General features: G+C 37.1%; 1 protein-coding gene across 3 annotated transcripts in view; it reads right to left on the bottom strand.

Annotated features, from left to right (window-relative positions):
• Positions 1-19,283, bottom strand: part of LOC133663657 (A-kinase anchor protein SPHKAP-like) — a 383,555-nt gene that overhangs the window by 116,223 nt on the left and 248,049 nt on the right. The window lies entirely within an intron of this gene.

The raw sequence follows: 19,283 nt of genomic DNA, 5'->3' as shown, positions 1-19,283 counted from the left end.
AGCTCGTTGTAGTGCAGGATAAAAGAGCAATAAGGTGCAGATATAAATAAATACATTACTGTACAGATAAATATATTGCACTTTTGCATATGCATCCACGTTTATGGATGTATGTTATATTGTCTTTATATTCCAGCGAGTTTATCCGTTTTTGGGGGGAATTGAAGGGATTATTATGATGCGTTCAAGGGTTTTACGGCCTGAGGGAAGAAGCTGTTACAGAACCTGGAGGTTCTGCTACGGAGGCTGCGGAACCTCTTTCTAGAGTCCAGCAGTGAAAACAGTCCTTGGTGGGGATGGGAGGAGTCTCTGCAGATTTTCTGAGATCTTGTTATTGTAATATAATATATCAGTATATATTATGTACTGTATATATATAATAGGGGTCTGGGAAAAAATCGATTCGAATTCGAATCGCGATTCTCACGTTGTGCGATTCAGAATCGATTCTCATTTTTAAAAAATAGAATTTAAAAAAAATGTATTTAATATTTTGTAATTTTTTTTTTTTTAATTAATCAATCCAACAAAACAATACACAGCAATACCATAACAATGCAATCCAATTCCAAAATTAAAACCGACCCAGCAACACTCAGAAGTGCAATAAACAGAGCAATTGAGAGGAGACACAAACACGACACAGAACAAACCAAAAGTAGTGAAACAAAAATGAATATTATCAACAACAGTATCAATATTAGTAACAATTTCAACATAGCTGTGATTAAAAATCCCTCAATGACATTATCATTAGACATTTATAAAATTTAAAAAAAAGGCTTACACTTGCATCGCATCTCTTAAGCTTGACAACAGACTGTGTCCAATATTTTCACAAAGATAAAATAACTCATATTTTTGGTTCATTTAATAGTTAAAACAAATTTACATTATTGCAATCAGTTGATAAAACATTGTCCTTTACAATTATAAAAGCTTTTTACAAAAATCTACTACTCTGCTTGCATGTCAGCAGACTGGGGTCGATCCTGCTGAAATCCTATGTATTGAATAAATCGTTTTGAATCGGGAAAAAAATTGTTTTTGAATCGAGAATCGTGTTAAATTGAAAAAAAAAATAAATCGATTTTGAATCGAATCGTGACCCCAGGAATCGATATTGAATCGAATCGTGGGACACCCAAAGATTCACAGCCCTAATATATAATACGTAAATATTACATATATATTATATTTTATATTGCTACTATGGTACATTTTTAGTAAATTTTATACCCGTATTATCCTTTCCAGCATCACCCTTTCCATCCTTTGTAACTGAGCTACTTTGTGGAACAATTTCCCTTGTGGATCAATAAAGTTTGTCTGAGTATAAGTCCAAGTGAACAAAAGTGTTAGAAACTGCTATGTAAAGGATAAGGGGTAGGATTAAATAAGCTCTGCTTCTTCCTACTCCTTTTCGAACATGTTGAAAAGACAAACAGGACGTCGTGATGCATCATGTTGTACGCGTGCATGTTGGAAATACACTCAAAGTCAACTCAAAATGTCAGGTGTCGAAGTATTACTCTCTCTGCACACACGAGCGACAGTGTTTGCCCTGGTTTCTGTTAAAAAGCTCAGAGTGGCGCTTGCGTGTCGAGCACCTGAGTTGAGCAGGCTGCGGAGGATTTGGGGAAAAGATCAGTTTGAAATCACAGCAGCAAAAAGATCTCAACGCTTCAAAGAAACTTTAAAGAGTCGCATAGCAACAGTGACTCAGTTCCAATGTTGTCCTAAATGAAGGAGACCGACAAAAACATGAGGGTATAGACATTGCTAATTGCAATTTGGACACACACACACACACACACACACACACACACACACACACACACACACACACACACACACACACACACACACACACACACACACACACACACACACTGGTTATCATTTGGAATGGGGACCAAGTTTTTGATCATCACTTGTGGGGACCACCCTTTCTTACAGGTTGTGGAGGCATAAAAAAATGAGGTGAAATGTCCACTGCCCAGTTAGCTCATACACGTTTTTAAATCTCTAGATTGATGAAGTAATGTGCTGATCATTCTTACTGGGGACCCTGGGGAAAAAGAGTTAATATGGTTCATGGGGACCAAATTTAAATAATTTTGCATAATTCACACAAATTTGTACGTGACTACTGAGGACCATTTAAAAAAAAAAAAAAAAAGTTCAAATTAAATATGACATGATTCTCAGAATACAGCACTACAGCTGTCCTCTTATAGGAAGTTTCACCACTTAAATGTTAAAGCAAATCCTGCATCTTCTTTAAATGAGTTTAAAGCTTCTGTGAAAGGATTGCAGTCTACCTTGTCTGTATGCACATGTGTCATGTGAGCAAGTTTTAATGTTGTAAATTTGATGTTTTATGTGTTGTTTACTCTATTTATGTAACCTTGCTGCTGCCCTCTTGGCCAGGTGTCGCTTGGAAAAGAGATCGTTGATCTCAATGGGATTTTACCTGGTTAAATAAAAAAAAATAAAAAAATACAATTATTCTGTGACATTACTGAAAACTGCTATTTAGCAGTAATGAAGTTGTCTGCAACTCCAACTACCATATATAGAAGGATGGAACATTCTGAATGTGAATCATACTTTAAGGTAATGTTATATAATCATGCTGTATTAAAATGTCATCCCAAGGAACACTAAACCAGATTTTGTTTTTGGAAAAATATATGAGTTTTAACTAAGGATGGATACCCTACAGAATCACAGTACTATTAATGCCAGGATAACAAATGTTTCACTTTTCAAGAAAATGTATTTTCTCTTTTACCAATATTTGAAACACGTAAACAAAGTAACCCAAATTTCCCTGTTGTGGGATCAATAAAGGATGATCTTATTTTACCTTAAACCACAGAAATAAAATACAAACTAATTTAAACTTTTATTTTTACCAACATTGAACGTAAAGAACATAAAAAAGTGTTCTACTTAACCAGTCTTGCTGATTATCTCTTAATCTACTATTTTACCTGCAATCTCCTTTTGTAGGCCGTAATGCAGTTGTACACATAGAACATTTGCTGTGCAAATGTCTCACACTCAAACTAACCAGTAAACATGTTTTATGGGCCAAAGCTTAAAAATCACTTAGGCATCTTCAGAATGGATCTGACTATCATTTAAAAAGGTTTCCCTTTAGGGGACCTGTTTTTTTGTCCCCATACCGTCAGAGGTCCCCTAAAGGTGACTGTGTAAACAGAGCGATTTTCCTTGCCCGTATGTGGGCTCTGTACCGAGGATGTCGTTGTGGCTTGTACAGCCCTTTGAGACACTTGTGATTTAGGGCTATATAAATAAACATTGATTGATTGATTGATTGATTGATTAAGTAAGCATTGCCAGAAAACACACACACACATTTCTTGTATTTGTTACCTTCTTTAGACCTCTGAAAAATGCCTACCTCTTTAGGACCACCCTATCTCTAGATATATAAACATTTGTATTTACAACATTAATAATATATACATACTATGCAACTATAAAAAAGGTAGGCTTTTAGTAAAAAAAAAAAAAATAGTTTTTTTGGTTTTGTTTGTAATTGGTTTTTAATCTTCATTACAATATGTCTCTGTATACATATTTATTTTATTAATTTTGGCCAAAGGGGGCGCACTTCAATTTCTTACACACGTTTGTGTAAGATTGTAGGTGGTTTTTTTTTTTTACCCTTCGCGTTCATATTTCGTGTGTTTGTTGCATTTTTGTTGCGTTTCGCTAGATTTTAAAATATGTCAATTGAGAGGGGGTGTGACGTTCATATGTTGTCAATATTCAGTGTTTTATCGTTGATAGTTAATATTGTAAATCCCACATTCTTTATTTTCATGTACCGTTTCCATGGCCGTTTCATTCAGTAAAAACACACACACACACACACACACACACACACACACACACACACACACACACACACACACACACACACACACACACACACACACACACACACACACACACACACACACACACACACACGCACACACACACGCACACACACACACACACACACATTTTACCCCTCTTTATTTTTTCTTCTTTCCTCTTAATCTCGTCCTACCTCTCATCACCCTCTTCGGTTTACTCGACCCTTCTTAATCCAAAGACTTTTCAAAGGGGAGAACTAATCCATTGCACATTTTCTTGAAATAAAAGATAGAAGGACAATTAGAGTGGAGATGAAAGCACAGAGCATCTGAAGAGAGTTCTAAAAAAAAAACAAAAAAACAAGAGACTCTGCAGGAAAGCAGCACTGACTGTCAGAATCTTGTCACAGTCAGGCTATTTTTGATTTAGCGTACACAAATTAGAAAGCATGTCATGGGGGAAGGGGGAGAAGTCAGACAGACGAAAGGATGTGCTCGTGACTCGGAGTGGTGGTATCATGGAAAATGTATTTATAGAACATCAAAAGAGCAAAAGGGTGCAACGTTTTGCACTCGCAGGCCTGTGAATCCACGGGATTGGTCAATAAATAAATAACTAGCCTGTTTGATGGAGATTGTGCGCTGCAGCTGCGGTTCACATTTTGGGTCCTACAGTATGGTTGTCAGGAAATTATATTTATATAGCGCTTTTCTCTAGTGACTCAAAGCGCTTTACATTGTGAAACCCAATGTCTAAGTTACATTTTTAAACCAGTGTGGGTGGCACTGGGAGCAGGTGGGTAAAGTGTCTTGCCCAAGGACACAACGGCAGTGACTAGGATGGCAGGGCACGGCCACTCTACCAACCGAGCTATAAATGAACATGTCTGATTCATTTTTATTTGCCTGTTTTGCTGTCATTTCTTAAATTTTTCCCCCGATTATTGTATTTTTAAAAAGTATTAGTCGTAGTTTGGGTTATAAGCACATAGAGCGCATACAAGCAGACACAGTGTGGAGAGTAGGGTTGTCCTGATACCAATTATTTTGGTACCGGTTCCGGTGCCAAAATGTATTTCGATACTTTTCTAAATAAAGGGGACCACAAAAAATGGCATTATTAGGGTACATTAAACATGTGTTTCTTATTGCAATTTTGTCCTTAAATAAAATAGTGAACATACGAGACAACGTTTCTTTTATTAGTAAGTAAGCAAACAAAGGCTCCTAATTTAGCTGCTGACGTATGCAGTAACATATTGTGTCATTTTCCATTCTATTATTTTGTCAACATTATGAAGGACAAGTGGTAGAAAATGAATTATTAATCTACTCGTTCATTTACTGTTAATATCTGCTTACTTTCTCTTTTAACATGTTCTATCTACACTTCTGTTAAAATGTAATAATCATTTATTCTTCTGTGGTTTGATACTTTACATTAGTTTTGGATGATACCACAAATTTGGGTATCGATCCGATACCAAGTAGTTACAGGATCATACAGTGGTCATAATTGAAGTCCTCATGTGTCCAGGGACATATTTCCTGAGTTTATAAACATCATGTAAATAAAAAAAAAAACGAAAAAAGATTTTGTGATGCTAAAAAATATCGATGTAATCCTATCAGTATTGACTAGATACTCTCCTGTACTTGGTATCATTACAGTGGATGTCAGGTGTAGATCCACCCATGGCATTTGTTTACATTGTGGCGCCGGCTAGCTACGGTTCTTTTTAGAGGCCGTATAGTACCGAATATGATTCATTAGTATTGCGGTACTATACTAGTACCGGTATACCGTACCACCCTAGTGGAGAGGAAGAATCTTCGAATCTCAAGATGGCGGCATGGAACCCTTTTGGCAAATAAACCGGTCAATTCTGAAAATTTCACAGTTAACCTGCAGTAAAGTCACTCCAAAGTGGCATACAACCGGCAGGCAATTTTAGATCCAGATAAATCGAACAGTTTTAGACCAAAAGATGCGACTACTCTGGACCTCCTCGGTAGCATCGGCTACACCCAGTGGCCTGTGAAGCAACGGAGTCTCGTACCAGCGGGGTATACGCGATGTGATTTACCGGTATGTACTTACCGGTATGTTTTAGCGCTTTCATGGCGAGTTTACTGACAGATATAATTAAGAACTTTACACTACTTTATATTAGAAATGGCAACAGCGGAGGATGAATGTCCCATAACAAGAAGATAGAGAAAAAGAAGAAGCTTGTCAACTACGGTGTCGTCAAATTTTCAGGACTTATGCAGATCCCAAATACAGATCAGCGGGTACCAGAAAGTAAGAAAAGTTGTTTTGCATAATATTGCGAAACAAAACACCAGATAATATGTCTTACCTTATACACACACCAAAATAATACTTGTATGTTGAAGCACAGTACAATCCATCAAGCGGTGCGGCTTCATTGCTTACCAAAGTCGTACTAAAACATTTTGATGGATTTTTGAGCGCCGTGTGTAATGTTCTATATTTTCAATTTTGGCGTTGTTTACTTGAGTCGTAGTGCAGTCTACACATATCTCTTATGTGTGACTGCCATCTACTGGTCACACTTATCATTACACCATGTACCCAACAAAATAGCTTCGAGGTCGGTAAGCACAACCAAAATGCTCCCGTACATTAGGCGCACCGGGTCATAAGGCGCACTGTTGAGTGTTGCGAAAATGAAAGGATTTTAAGTGCGCCCTATAGTCCGAAAAATACGTCATATAAAACGTTTTCCGAGGTCACCCAACATTACCTGCATTGTTAGCCGCCTCTGCAAGCAATTTTTTACTATTTCAAATGCACAGAAAATACAAATATGTGCCTTCTCTTCTTACATTGATTGATTGATTGATTGAGACTTTTATTAGTAGGTTGCACAGTGAAGTACATATTCCGTACAATTGACCACTAAATGGTAACACCCGAATAAGTTTTTCAACTTGTTTAAGTCGGGGTCCACTTAAATTGATTCATGATACAGATATATACTATTGGGACTGTGGATGGGCAAAATCCCCAAAGCAAGTGCAGTTCCATTCCAAAAACAATGGTACAAGAAACATTACTTTTTTTTAATGTATCAGCGCTTGTTGTATTTTACTTGTTATGTTTAGCACTCATCACAGCATGAAATAATGGAATTTGTGCCTAAATAAAGAATATAATTTTTTTTTTTTTTTAAATTATTATGACCGGACTTTACAAACAGATTATGTCCAAGAACTGTCAGTCACAGTCAGGCAATGTTCTATTACACTGCAAAAACTGAAATCTAAGTAAGATTAAATATCTCAAATAAGGGTGATATTTGCTTATTTTCTGTCTGATAAAATAATTCTTCTCACTAAGCAGATTTTATGTTAGAGTGTTTTACTTGTTTTAAGTGTTTTGGTCCTAAATTATCCCAGTAAGATATTACAGCTTGTTGCTGAGATTTGATGACCTATATTGAGTAAAACATGCTTGAAACTAGAATATCAACTGTTGCAAAGCTGTGTCATCAACACTCACAAGTATAAAACTACTTTTTCAAAGTAATAATTAGGGATGTCCGATAATGGCTTTTTGCCGATATCCGATATGCCGATATTGTCCAACTCTTTAATTACCGATACCGATATCAACCGATACCGATATCAACCGATATATACAGTCGTGGAATTAACACATTATTATGCCTAATTTGGACAACCAGGTATGGTGAAGATAAAGTACTTTTTAAAAAAATGAATCAAATAAAATAAGATAAATAAATTAAAAAAATTTTCTTGAATTAAAAAAAAAGTAAAACAATATAAAAACAGTTACATAGAAACTAGTAATTATTGAAAATTTGTAAAATTAACTGTTAAAGGTTAGTACTATTAGTGGACCAGCAGCACACACAATCATGTGTGCTTACGGACTGTATCCCTTGCAGACTGTATTGATATGTATTGATATATAATGTAGGAAGCAGAATATTAATAACCGAAAGAAACAACCCTTTTGTGTGAATGAGTGTGAATGAGTGTAAATGGGGGAGGGAGGTTTTTTGGGTTGGTGCACTAATTGTAAGTGTATCTTGTGTTTTTTATGTGGATTTAATAAAAAAAAAACCAAAAAAACAAACAAAAAAACGATACTGATAATAAAAAAAACGATACCGATAATTTCCGATATTACATTTTAACGCATTTATCGGCCGATAATATCGGCAGACCGATATTATTGGACATCTCTAGTAATAATTTCTTATTTCAAGCATGAAAAAAAAAATCATGACTTTGTCACAATTGTGTCTGATATTAAAACAGATGACAGCCAAATGGACTTTTGCTGTTTTATTTTCAATGAAACAATTTAAAATACATACTCATATAGTAGTACACTTGTTATTAGTGAGAATATACTCATTTGAAGGTATTTTTGGGTTCATTGAGGTTAGCTAATTTTACTTGTTTTGGAAAGTCTTGACAAGCCACATTTTCTTGTTCTATTGGCAGATAATTTTGCTTAGTTCAAATAAAATACCCCTAATTTCTGTAATTTTTTTTCTTGTTTTTGAACACTGACTTTTTGCAGTGTAGGCAAAAGGAAAATTGAGACAGCCAGTGTTCATTTTAATTTAACTGCAATAAGTACAACATTTGTATTAAAATAGCAGTTCCATCAATTTTGGATTTGTGTTATATCTTGATGGCCTGCAGCCTCGAGGTGATATAACTTTTTAAATAGAGACAGGAAAGCTCGGGAAAAACCCAGCAAGGCAATAAAATCCTGCAGCAGCTTTAGTTTACGGTATAACGGCAATGGAGTGTCGAGGTAATGGAGGTTTTTACATAATTGGATTTGTAAACCTTTTATTGCGGGTGGTTCTGGACTATGACGTGAGATGTGGTCAAATATGTCCGAGTGTTGGGAGACATTTGGCTCAGAATTGTACATTGAGAGCTTTGCAGGTATACAGAGTGGGTCAATACCTTATTTCAACAACAGGAATTCTAAAGCGAACAAAGAGCCGAGTAGGACATACTTAATAACAGATGGTTCCCCTGCAAGCCATCCATGCAGGAAGCTTCCTGTGAAGACCATCCAGGTTTCAACGTCACCTGATGGCTGCGAGTCAGACTTCTCACATTAGTCGTGGCGAGCAGGTGTCCAAAGTGCTACTAAAGCTCCTATTTATTGCCCCTTCGGTGCAAAGCAAATATATTTATTAACATTAAGAAATATTGGCAGACTGACTGTTGTTTGTGGGAAAATATTAGGATTTAAATTATGTTATAATTAGTAAGAATGTGCTGATCAATAAGGCACCGATCAGTATGTGATTGCCACACTGCAAAAAGTCAGTGTTCAAAAACAAGAAAAAAAAAGACAAAAATTAGGGGTATTTTATTTGAACTAAGCAAAATTATCTGCCAATAGAACAAGTAAATTTGGCTTGTCAAGACTTTCCAAAACAAGTAAAATTACCTTAAAATAAGTATATTCTCACTAATAACAAGTGCACTCTTCTTGGTAGAAAAAAAAAAAGACATTTTTGCTCAATATGTTGAAAAATATTCTTAAATGAAGTAAATGCTAGTGCCATTATCTTGACATAATGATATGCGCTCGGCATTACATTTCTTGGAACCAGCAAACTTATACTAAAAACTCATTTATTGTTCTTAATGGAAAGGCAACAAGGCAACCGCTTGTTACTCTCGGGGTCTCCTAGCCGCTCAGGCAAATCATATGGTCTAAAAATGCATTTTCCCATCGATAACATGACATCATCGCGCCAAGTGCGTGCTCTTCTAGTCAATTAGTGTGCATATATACAGCCCGGCCCCCGGCCAAAAATTTTTTTATTGTAATTTTGAGGAATTTATCTGAATGTGCATGAACTATTTCTGTTCAAAATAGTTTGAAATGTCACATGTTTAAATATTAACTGTCAGTTTACTGTACTGTGCCAACTGTACTACTATATGAGTATGTATTTTCTATTGTTTCATTGAAAATAAAACAGCAAAGTCCATTTGGCTGTCATCTGTTTTAATTATGAGACACAATTGTGTCAAAATAATGATTATTTTTTTCATGCTTGAAATAAGAAATGATTACTTTAAAAAAGTAGTTTTATACTTGTGAGTGTTGATGACACAGCTTTGCAACAGTTGATATTCTAGTTTCAAGCATGTTTTACTCAATATAGGTCATAACATCTCAGCAACAAGCTGTAATATCTTACTGAGATCATTTAGGACCAAAACCCTTAAAACAAGTAAAAGACTAACATAAAATCTGCTTAGTGAGAAGAAGTATCTTATCAGACAGAAAATAAGCAAATATCACCCTTATTTGAGATATTTAATCTAACTTAGATTTCAGTTTTTGCAGTGTGAGGCCGTTTAAGTGTTATAACGTCACCTTTATCGTTAGTTTTTAAGCCAAAATGCATCCGTTCTCCCTTTTCTGTCTACACACTGTGTCTGCTTGTAAGTACTCCGTGACTGTGCGCTGCCGAACATGCTCGTCTGCTCGTAAACCAGCAATGGCACGATGTGACGACGATGGGCAAGCGGGGGGCTTTTGGACCGGTACTTTTCAGAGGCGGTATAGTACCGAATATGATTAATTAGTATCCCGGTACTATACTAATACCGGTATACCGTACAACCCTAATCTATATTTCTATATATAGATACGATATATAGATAAATACAAACCCTGTTTCCATATGAGTTGGGAAATTGTGTTAAATGTAAATATAAACGGAATACAATGATTTCCAAATCATTTTCAAACCATATTCAGTTGAATATGCTACAAAGACAACATATTTGATGTTCAAACTGATAAACATTTTTTTTTTGTGCAAATAATCATTAACTTTAGAATTTGATGCCAGCAACACGTGACAAAGAAGTTGGGAAAGGTGGCAATAAATACTGACAAAGTTGAGGAATGCTCATCAAACACTTATTTGGAACATCCCACAGGTGAAAATTGGGAACAGGTGGGTGCCATGATTGGGTATAAAAGTAGATTCCATGAAATGCTCAGTCATTCACAAACAAGGATGGGGCGAGGGTCACCACTTTGTCAACAAATGCGTGAGCAAATTGTTGAACAGTTTAAGAAAAACCTTTCTCAACCAGCTATTGCAAGGAATTTAGGGATTTCACCATCTACGGTCCGTAATATCATCAAAGGGTTCAGAGAATCTGGAGAAATCACTGCACGTAAGCAGCTAAGCCTGTGACCTTCGATCCCTCAGGCTGTACTGCATCAACAAGCGACATCAGTGTGTAAAGGATATCACCACATGGGCTCAGGAACACTTCAGAAACCCACTGTCAGTAACTACAGTTGGTCGCTACATCTGTAAGTGCAAGTTAAAACTCTCCTATGCAAGGCGAAAACCGTTTATCAACAACACCCAGAAACGCCGTCAGCTTTGCTGGGCCTGAGCTCATCTAAGATGGACTGATACAAAGTGGAAAAGTGTTCTGTGGTCTGACGAGTCCACATTTCAAATTGTTTTTGGAAACTGTGGACGTCGTGTCCTCCGGACCAAAGAGGAAAAGAATCATCCATGTTGTTATAGGCGCAAAGTGGAAAAGCCAGCATCTGTGATGGTATGGGGGTGTATTAGTGCCCAAGACATGGGTAACTTACACATCTGTGAAGGCGCCATTAATGCTGAAAGATACATACAGGTTTTGGAGCAACATATGTTGCCATCTAATCAACGTTACCATGGACGCCCCTGCTTATTTCAGCAAGACAATGCCAAGCCACGTGTTACATCAATGTGGTTTCATAGTAAAAGAGTGCGGGTACTAGCAACATGGGGCATCCTCAATAGCATTATTAAAAATGGCACAAAGAGGGACTACCTCAATACTTTTTAGACGGAAATAAAAAAAATGACAACATAAAGGAAGTAGTTGAAAGCTTCAATAATTATTTTGTAAATATTGGACCAAAATTGGAAGAAAGGATTCCAGACCCAGTTCCAATTGAGGACTATAATGATACCATAGAGCGAAATCCCAACTCCATGTTCCTCAGTAATGTGACACAAGAGGAAAGAGTTACAATCGTGAAAAAAATGTAAATCTAAGACTTCAACTGATTGTAATGGAATTGATATGGAAACGATAAAAAAGGTTATAGAAGAGATCTCAGGACCATTAATGTATATTAGTAATCTATCATTTCAAACAGGTACATTCCCAAACAAAATGAAAATAGCTAAAGTTGCACCAATTTATAAGACTGGAGATAAACATCAATTTACAAATTATAGACCTGTTTCTTTACTTCCACAATTTTCTAAAATCATTGAAAAACTGTTTAATAACAGATTAGAGAGTTTCATAAATAAAAATAGAATACTCGAAGAGAACCAATATGGATACATAGCTAATGTCTCAACTTCAATGGCTTTAATTGAAATTACAGAAGAAATTACCAATGCAATAGACAGTAAAAAATGTGCAGCAGCAGTTTTTATGGATCTAACTAAAGCATTTGACACAATTAATCACAATATTTTAATCAAAAAACTAGAACAATATGGCATCAGAGGGTTAGTCTTAAACTGGATAAGAAGTTATCTAACGAACAGGAAACAATACGTGAAGCTAGGCGAACACACGTCTACAACGCTAAATATATCCTGTGGTGTACCTCAGGGATCAATATTAGGACCTAAATTATTCAATCTCTATATAAATGACATTTGTAAAGTTACAAAATATTTAAAGTTAGTATTATTTGCGGATGATACAACAGCGTTTTGTTCAGGAGAGAACACACAGGTGATAATACAAATAATAACAGAAATTAACAAATTAAAAAGATGGTTTGACAAAAATAGATTATCGTTGAATCTCAGTAAAACTAAAATAATGCTATTTGGTAATAGTAGTAGAGAAAGTCAAACACAAATACAAATAGACGGAATAGAAATTGAAAGAGTAAATGAAACCAAATTCCTAGGTATAATGATTGATGATAAATTGAACTGGAAATCTCACGTAAAAAATATACAACATAAAGTAGCAAGAAACACGTCAATAATGAATAAAGCAAAACATGTTCCAGACAAAAAATCACTTCATATTCTCTACTGCTCACTAGTGTTACCATATCTGAGTTATTGTGTAGAAATATGGGGAAATAATTACAAAAGTTCACTTCATTCATTAACGGTGTTACAAAAAAGATCAGTTAGAATAATACATAATGTTGGATATAGAGAACATACAAATCCTTTATTTATTGAATCAAAAATACTGAAATTCCACGACATAGTGAATTTGCAAACAGCTAAAATTATGCACAAAGCAAACTATAACCTGCTACCCAAGAATATACAACAATTCTTCTCAACAAAAGAGGAGAAATATAATCTTAGAGAAAAATGTAATTTAAAACATTTGTACGCACGCACAACACTTAAGACCTTCAGTATATCAATATGTGGAATTAAATTATGGAATGGATTAAGCAAAGCAATCAAACAATGTACTAATATGATCCACTTCAAGAAACTCTTCAAACTTAAAGTGTTTACAAAGTACAAAGAAGAAGAACCATGACAAACATTCTCAATTTATTTCATCCATTCATTCTTAAAGTAATCTTACTTATCTCATCATATGAAATATGACTTACTTCACCAATTATTATTATTAAATTCTTACTATTATTTATTTATTTATTTTTATTGTGATTACCTATGGAGTTTATTGTGAATAAATTGAGAACAGGAAGTGAACAAAAAAGTTTCAGCAACTGTTATGTAAAGAAAAGGGGTAGGATTAAATAAGCTCTGCTTCTTCCTACTCCTTTTCGAACATGTTGAAAAGAGAAACTGGAAATTGTGATGTATCATGTTGTATGCTTGCATGTTCGAAATAGACTCAAACTCTAACTCTCTCTAACTCTAGACTGGCCTGCCTGTAGTCCAGACCTGTCTCCCATTGAAAATGTGAAGCCTAAAATACCACAACGGAGACCCCCGGACTGTTGAACAACTTAAGCTGTACATCAAGCAAGAATGGGAAAGAATTCCACTTGAGAAGCTTCAAAAATGTGTCTCCTCAGTTCCCAAACGTTTACTGAGTGTTGTTAAAAGGAAAGGCCATGTAACACAGTGGTGAACATGCCCTTTCCCAACTACTTTGGCACGTGTTGCAGCCATGAAATTCTAAGTTAATTATTATTTGCAAAAAAAATATAAAGTTTATGAGTTTGAACATCAAATATCTTGTCTGTGTAGTGCATTCAATTGATTATGGGTTGAAAATGATTTGCAAATCATTGTATTCTGTTTATATTTACATCTAACACAATTTCCCAACTCATATGGAAACGGGGTTTGTACATAGAAAATACTGGGACGTCCCGCAAGCCGGATTGTGGACGTTGGTGAGCCACATCCAGGCCGCGGGGCATAATTTGGGCACCCCTGGTCTAGAGATAAGATAATATAACAACACCTGTTGGTGTGCCATCACTGTCACGGTCAGTACACAATAGTGATATATCCGTTTATTGTGCATTCTTACCTATTCTTGTATAAATGTCAATCTTTTCCTACCACTCATCCCTGTCCAGGGTCCCAGCTAATGGTGCGATCAGTCACATTGCATATATTACATTATTCATTCAAAATGGGAAACAAACACTGAAATGTCCTTACATTCCAAAAATGAGCATTTTCCCCTCTGACTCGTACAGACAGTGAACAAGGGAGCATCTGCGAACATGAAGCTCCATATTTACCAGCTGAGAGTCAGTTCTTGGAAGCAATTAGAGATAATGTCTTGTTAAATCAGTGTAATCACAGCCCCCGCTCACCTCAGTTATTCCAGAATTATTTCTGTTGAACATTTCCTCTCTCGCTCTCTCTCTCTCTCTCCCCACCTGTGCTCTCAGCATAATGAACGCTTATGATTACGGGATGTGATCATTATAAGTGTATGAAAAGGTTAATGATGGTCAGGGTGATTGGTTGGCTTCTCTGTGCTGTTGCTGATTAGCGCATTGATGGCTCTTGTTTCCATAAGGATGAATATGCAAACAGAGAGTGACACAAAATCCAAATACCATACGTCGATTAAAAATAATATTCAGTATGTCCACTAATTCATGTTGGGATTAAGTTTAATAGGTGGTGTGTTCACACCGATATCACACCATAGCGTTGTAAAGACTGGTTCATGCGCAGGAGTCTACTACAGCAGGGGTCAGTGTTGGGGACAGATTGTGATTCTGATTGCCGCTGAGAAAAAACCAGCAGGTTTGGCCCAGAAGCTGTCAGTGTCCTTGTAGACGCCAGAGTACTGACAAGCCTGCTGGGCAATAATTGAATAAGTAGTCAAAGTAGAACTTTGTTCATAGGATGAATTTATCATGTACAGTCATGGACAAAGATAAGACCTTTTGGAGGAAAGTTCTGTGGTCAGATGAAACATAAATTGAGCTGTTTGGCCACAATACCCATCAATATGTTTGGAGGAGAAAAGGTGAGGCCTTTAATCCCAGGAACACAAAGCCTGCCGCCGAGCATGGTGGTGGTAGTATTATGCTCTGGGCCTGTTTTGCTGCCAATGGAACTGGGGCCGTACTTATCAAGCTTCTTAGAGTGCCATTTTACACTTAAGTCCTGAGAATTTGCGAATTTTAGTCCTACTCTCAAACTTAAGAATAAAAGCTTTTTATCAACGTTCTTAAGTCTAAGAATCACTCCTACTCTCCACGATATTTAAGAGACCTTCAGAGGTGTCTTAAGTGGTTAGGAGTTGCCAGCAGGGGATGGCACTGAGGCGAGAGAGACGTGCGCCAACGTTCAGGGAACGGAACAATGTTTGTTTGTTTTTTGATGACGAGCAGCTGATCAAACGGTATCGTTTAGACAGAGCGGATATTATTTTTGTCACAGATTTAATACTTTTCGATTCCTTGTTGATTTCTGCATGTGTCTGCAGTGGGCTAGTATATATAGAGCCACCCACACCAGTTTCAAATTAGTTGCCTAATTAATGAATTGGAAAGAAAATGTTATGACAGTAGCGTATGTGTGTGGCCGTGAGGTGAGTGACGTCAGTGAGTGTGTGGGCGATAGAAGAGAGGGAGCGGTAGCGTGAGTGCCGGCGGGGACTAGTTTGTTTTGTATTATTTTGTAGTTTATTGTCAAAATATACACTCCCATTGTCCACTTAAATATTTCCAAGATATTTCTTTATTCTTAGACAACGGATTCCCTTCCGTGATTGGTCATTTCTATGGACACAGAAATGACGTCACCTAAAATTCCGTTTACGGCACATAGTAATGTCGTAATTCAGCTCTGAGTGTGACACTTAAGATTCAGTCCTACACTTCGCTGAAAGTGTGAGTAAGACGCTTGATAACTAACTTTTAAGTGCAGCTTTCAGCGAATAATTTATTTACTCTTAAGTCAACTCTTAGCAGACTTCTTAGGAGTAATTCTAAGAAGCTTGATAAGTACGGCCCCTGGTGCTTTACAGAGAGTAAATGGGACAATGAAAAAGGAGGATTACCTCCAAATTCTTCAGAACAACCTAAAATCATCAGCCCGGAGGTTGGGTCTTGGGCGTAGTTGGGTGTTCCAACAGGACAATGACCCCAAACACACGTCAAAAGTGGTAAAGGAATGGCTAAATCAGGCTAGAATTGAGGTTTTAGAATGGCCTTCCCAAAGTCCTGACTTAAACGTGGGGACAATGCTGAAGAAACAAGTCCATGTCAGAAAACCAACACATTTAGCTGAACTGCACCAACTTTGTCAAGAGGAGTGGTCAAAAATTCAACCAGAAGCTTGCCAGAAGCTTGTGGATGGCTACCAAAAGCCAACTTGCCAAGGGACATGTAAACAAATATTAACATTGCTGTATGTATACTTTTGACCCAGAAGAGTTGGTCACATTTTCAGTAGACCCATAATAAATTCATAAAAGAACCAAACTTCCTGAATGTTTTTTGTGACCAACAAGTATGTGCTCCAATCACTCTATCACAAAAAAAAACAAGAGTTAGAAATTATTGGAAACTCAAGACAGCTGTGACATTATGTTCTTTACAAGTGTATGTAAACTTTTGACCACGACTGTAAAACATTCATAGCTTCGTCTTATCCTGTCACTGTAAAAACAGGAAATGCATGTATTATCAATGAAAAACATATTAGAAGAATAATGACTTTAGTGTTGATTTGACAAGAAAGAAGTATGACGAGAAGCTGCAATCTTATCAAAAAAGACAAAAATGCTATCATTGGAGCCGGAATTTTAGTTACAAACAAAGTTGTTGGCTGCGTGTAGAAGAAAAATAAAGTCGGACTGCCTTGTTCCTTCGCTCTCGACAACACTTGGTAACACACACTTCAGTTAACCTTACACATAGCCTCACACATACACACTCAATTTCCTTAGTTTAGTTTATTAGTTAGTATTGTTTATTATTATTATTATATATATTGACTATATATATAATACATTATTGAACATTACTGCCTCCTTGTGTCTGAGCCGTCAACTCCCTCAGCAACCATAACAGGTTGTCTTCTTTTAATACAGGGGTCTCAAACTCAATTTACCTGGGGGCCACTGGAGGCAGAAACTGGGTGAGGCTGGGTCGCAAGAAAATATTTCTTAAAAAAATCTAACATGCACTTTTTAATGAATTCACCTTCTTTGAATGGCTATCCCGCCTTAGCAACGTACTTGCCAACCCTCACGATTTTTCCGGGAGACTCCCGAATTTCAGTGCCCCTCCCGACAATCTCCCGGGGCAACCATTCTCCCGCATTTCTCCCGGACAACAATATTAAAGGCGTGCCGTGATAGCACTGCCTTTAACGTCCTCTACAACCTGTCGTCGCGTCCGCTTTTTCACCGTACACATGTTGTATGAGGCTTCTGCAGACACACGTAAGTGACTGCAAGACATACTTGATCAACAGCCATACAGGCCACACTGAGGGTAGCCGTATAAACAACTTTAACACTGTTACAAATATGCGCCACACTGTGAACCCACACCAAACAAGGATGACAAACACATTTCGGGAGAACATCCGCACCGTAACACAACATAAACACAACAGAACAAATACCGGGAGGGAGGGGGAGTCGCGGGGGATGTATATTGTAGCGTCCCGGAAGAGTTAGTGCTGCAAGGGGTTCTGGGTATTTGTTCTGTTGTGTTTATGTTGTGTTACGGTGCGGATGTTCTCCCGAAATGTGTTTGTCATTCTTGTTTGGTGTGGGTTCACAGTGTGGCGCATATTTGTAACAGTGTTAAAGTTGTTTTTACGGCCGCCCTCAGTGTGACCTGTCTGGCTGTTGATCAAGTATGTCTTGCAGTCACTTACGTGTGTGTCCAGAAGCCAAATGCAACATGTGACTGGGCTGGCACGCTGATTGTACAGGTTGTAGAGGGCGCTAAAGGCAGTGCCATCACGGCAAGCCCTTAATATTGTTGTTTGGGTGAAAATCGGCAGACATTGGAGAGAATGGTTGCCCTGAAATTCGGGAGTCTCCCGGAAAAATCGGGAGAGTTGGCAAGTATGACGCTGTCAAGCGCCATTCATATAAAACTCGCGGGCCGCACTAACATTACATTTTCATATTAAGGTGCGGGCCGCAAAATAACGTCTCGCGGGCTGCAATTGGCCCGCGGGCCGCGTGTCTGAGACCCCTGTTTTAATAGAATTATTACAATCTTTGCAAGTTAGGTAATGTTTGCTGTGGTCTGGAACAACATGGCACACAAACAACTAACAGAAATGCAGCCAATATTACATACAGATAATGTGTCATGAGACATGCAACTTTAAATTAAATACACAGAGGACATAAATAAAGGAAATTAAATGATCTCAAATATACCTACAAACAAAGCATAATGATGCAATTAGTACTTACAGCTAGCCTAAATAGCATGTTAGCATTGATTAGCTTGCAGTCACGCACTGACCAAGTATGCCTGATTAGCTCTCCAACACATCAATAACATCAACAAAGCGCACCTTTGTGCATTCACGCACAGTATAAAACGTTTGGTGGACAAAATGAGACAAAGAAGGAGTGGAAGACTTTACATGTAAACAAACTGTTGCGTCACGGTCCACACTATGGTGAGTTCAAGAACCGCTGAAATTAGTAGGACAAAACGATGTTCATCAGTGACGCATACACACAAGAATATTAAACATTGGGCTTTCTAGCAATTGGGAAGGTTTGTGTCGTGTTTGTCCTCAAACAAAAAACATACTAAAACAAACAAAAAAATAATTCCCCCATCTTTTTCCATTAGGGACCCCCGGTCTAGGCTAATATGCATGTTTTTTAAAATGT

This window comes from Entelurus aequoreus, linkage group LG13 (assembly GCF_033978785.1).
Source record: "Entelurus aequoreus isolate RoL-2023_Sb linkage group LG13, RoL_Eaeq_v1.1, whole genome shotgun sequence".
Classification (NCBI taxonomy): Eukaryota; Metazoa; Chordata; class Actinopteri; order Syngnathiformes; family Syngnathidae; genus Entelurus; species Entelurus aequoreus.
This window is presented reverse-complemented; position numbering and strand designations above follow the sequence as displayed.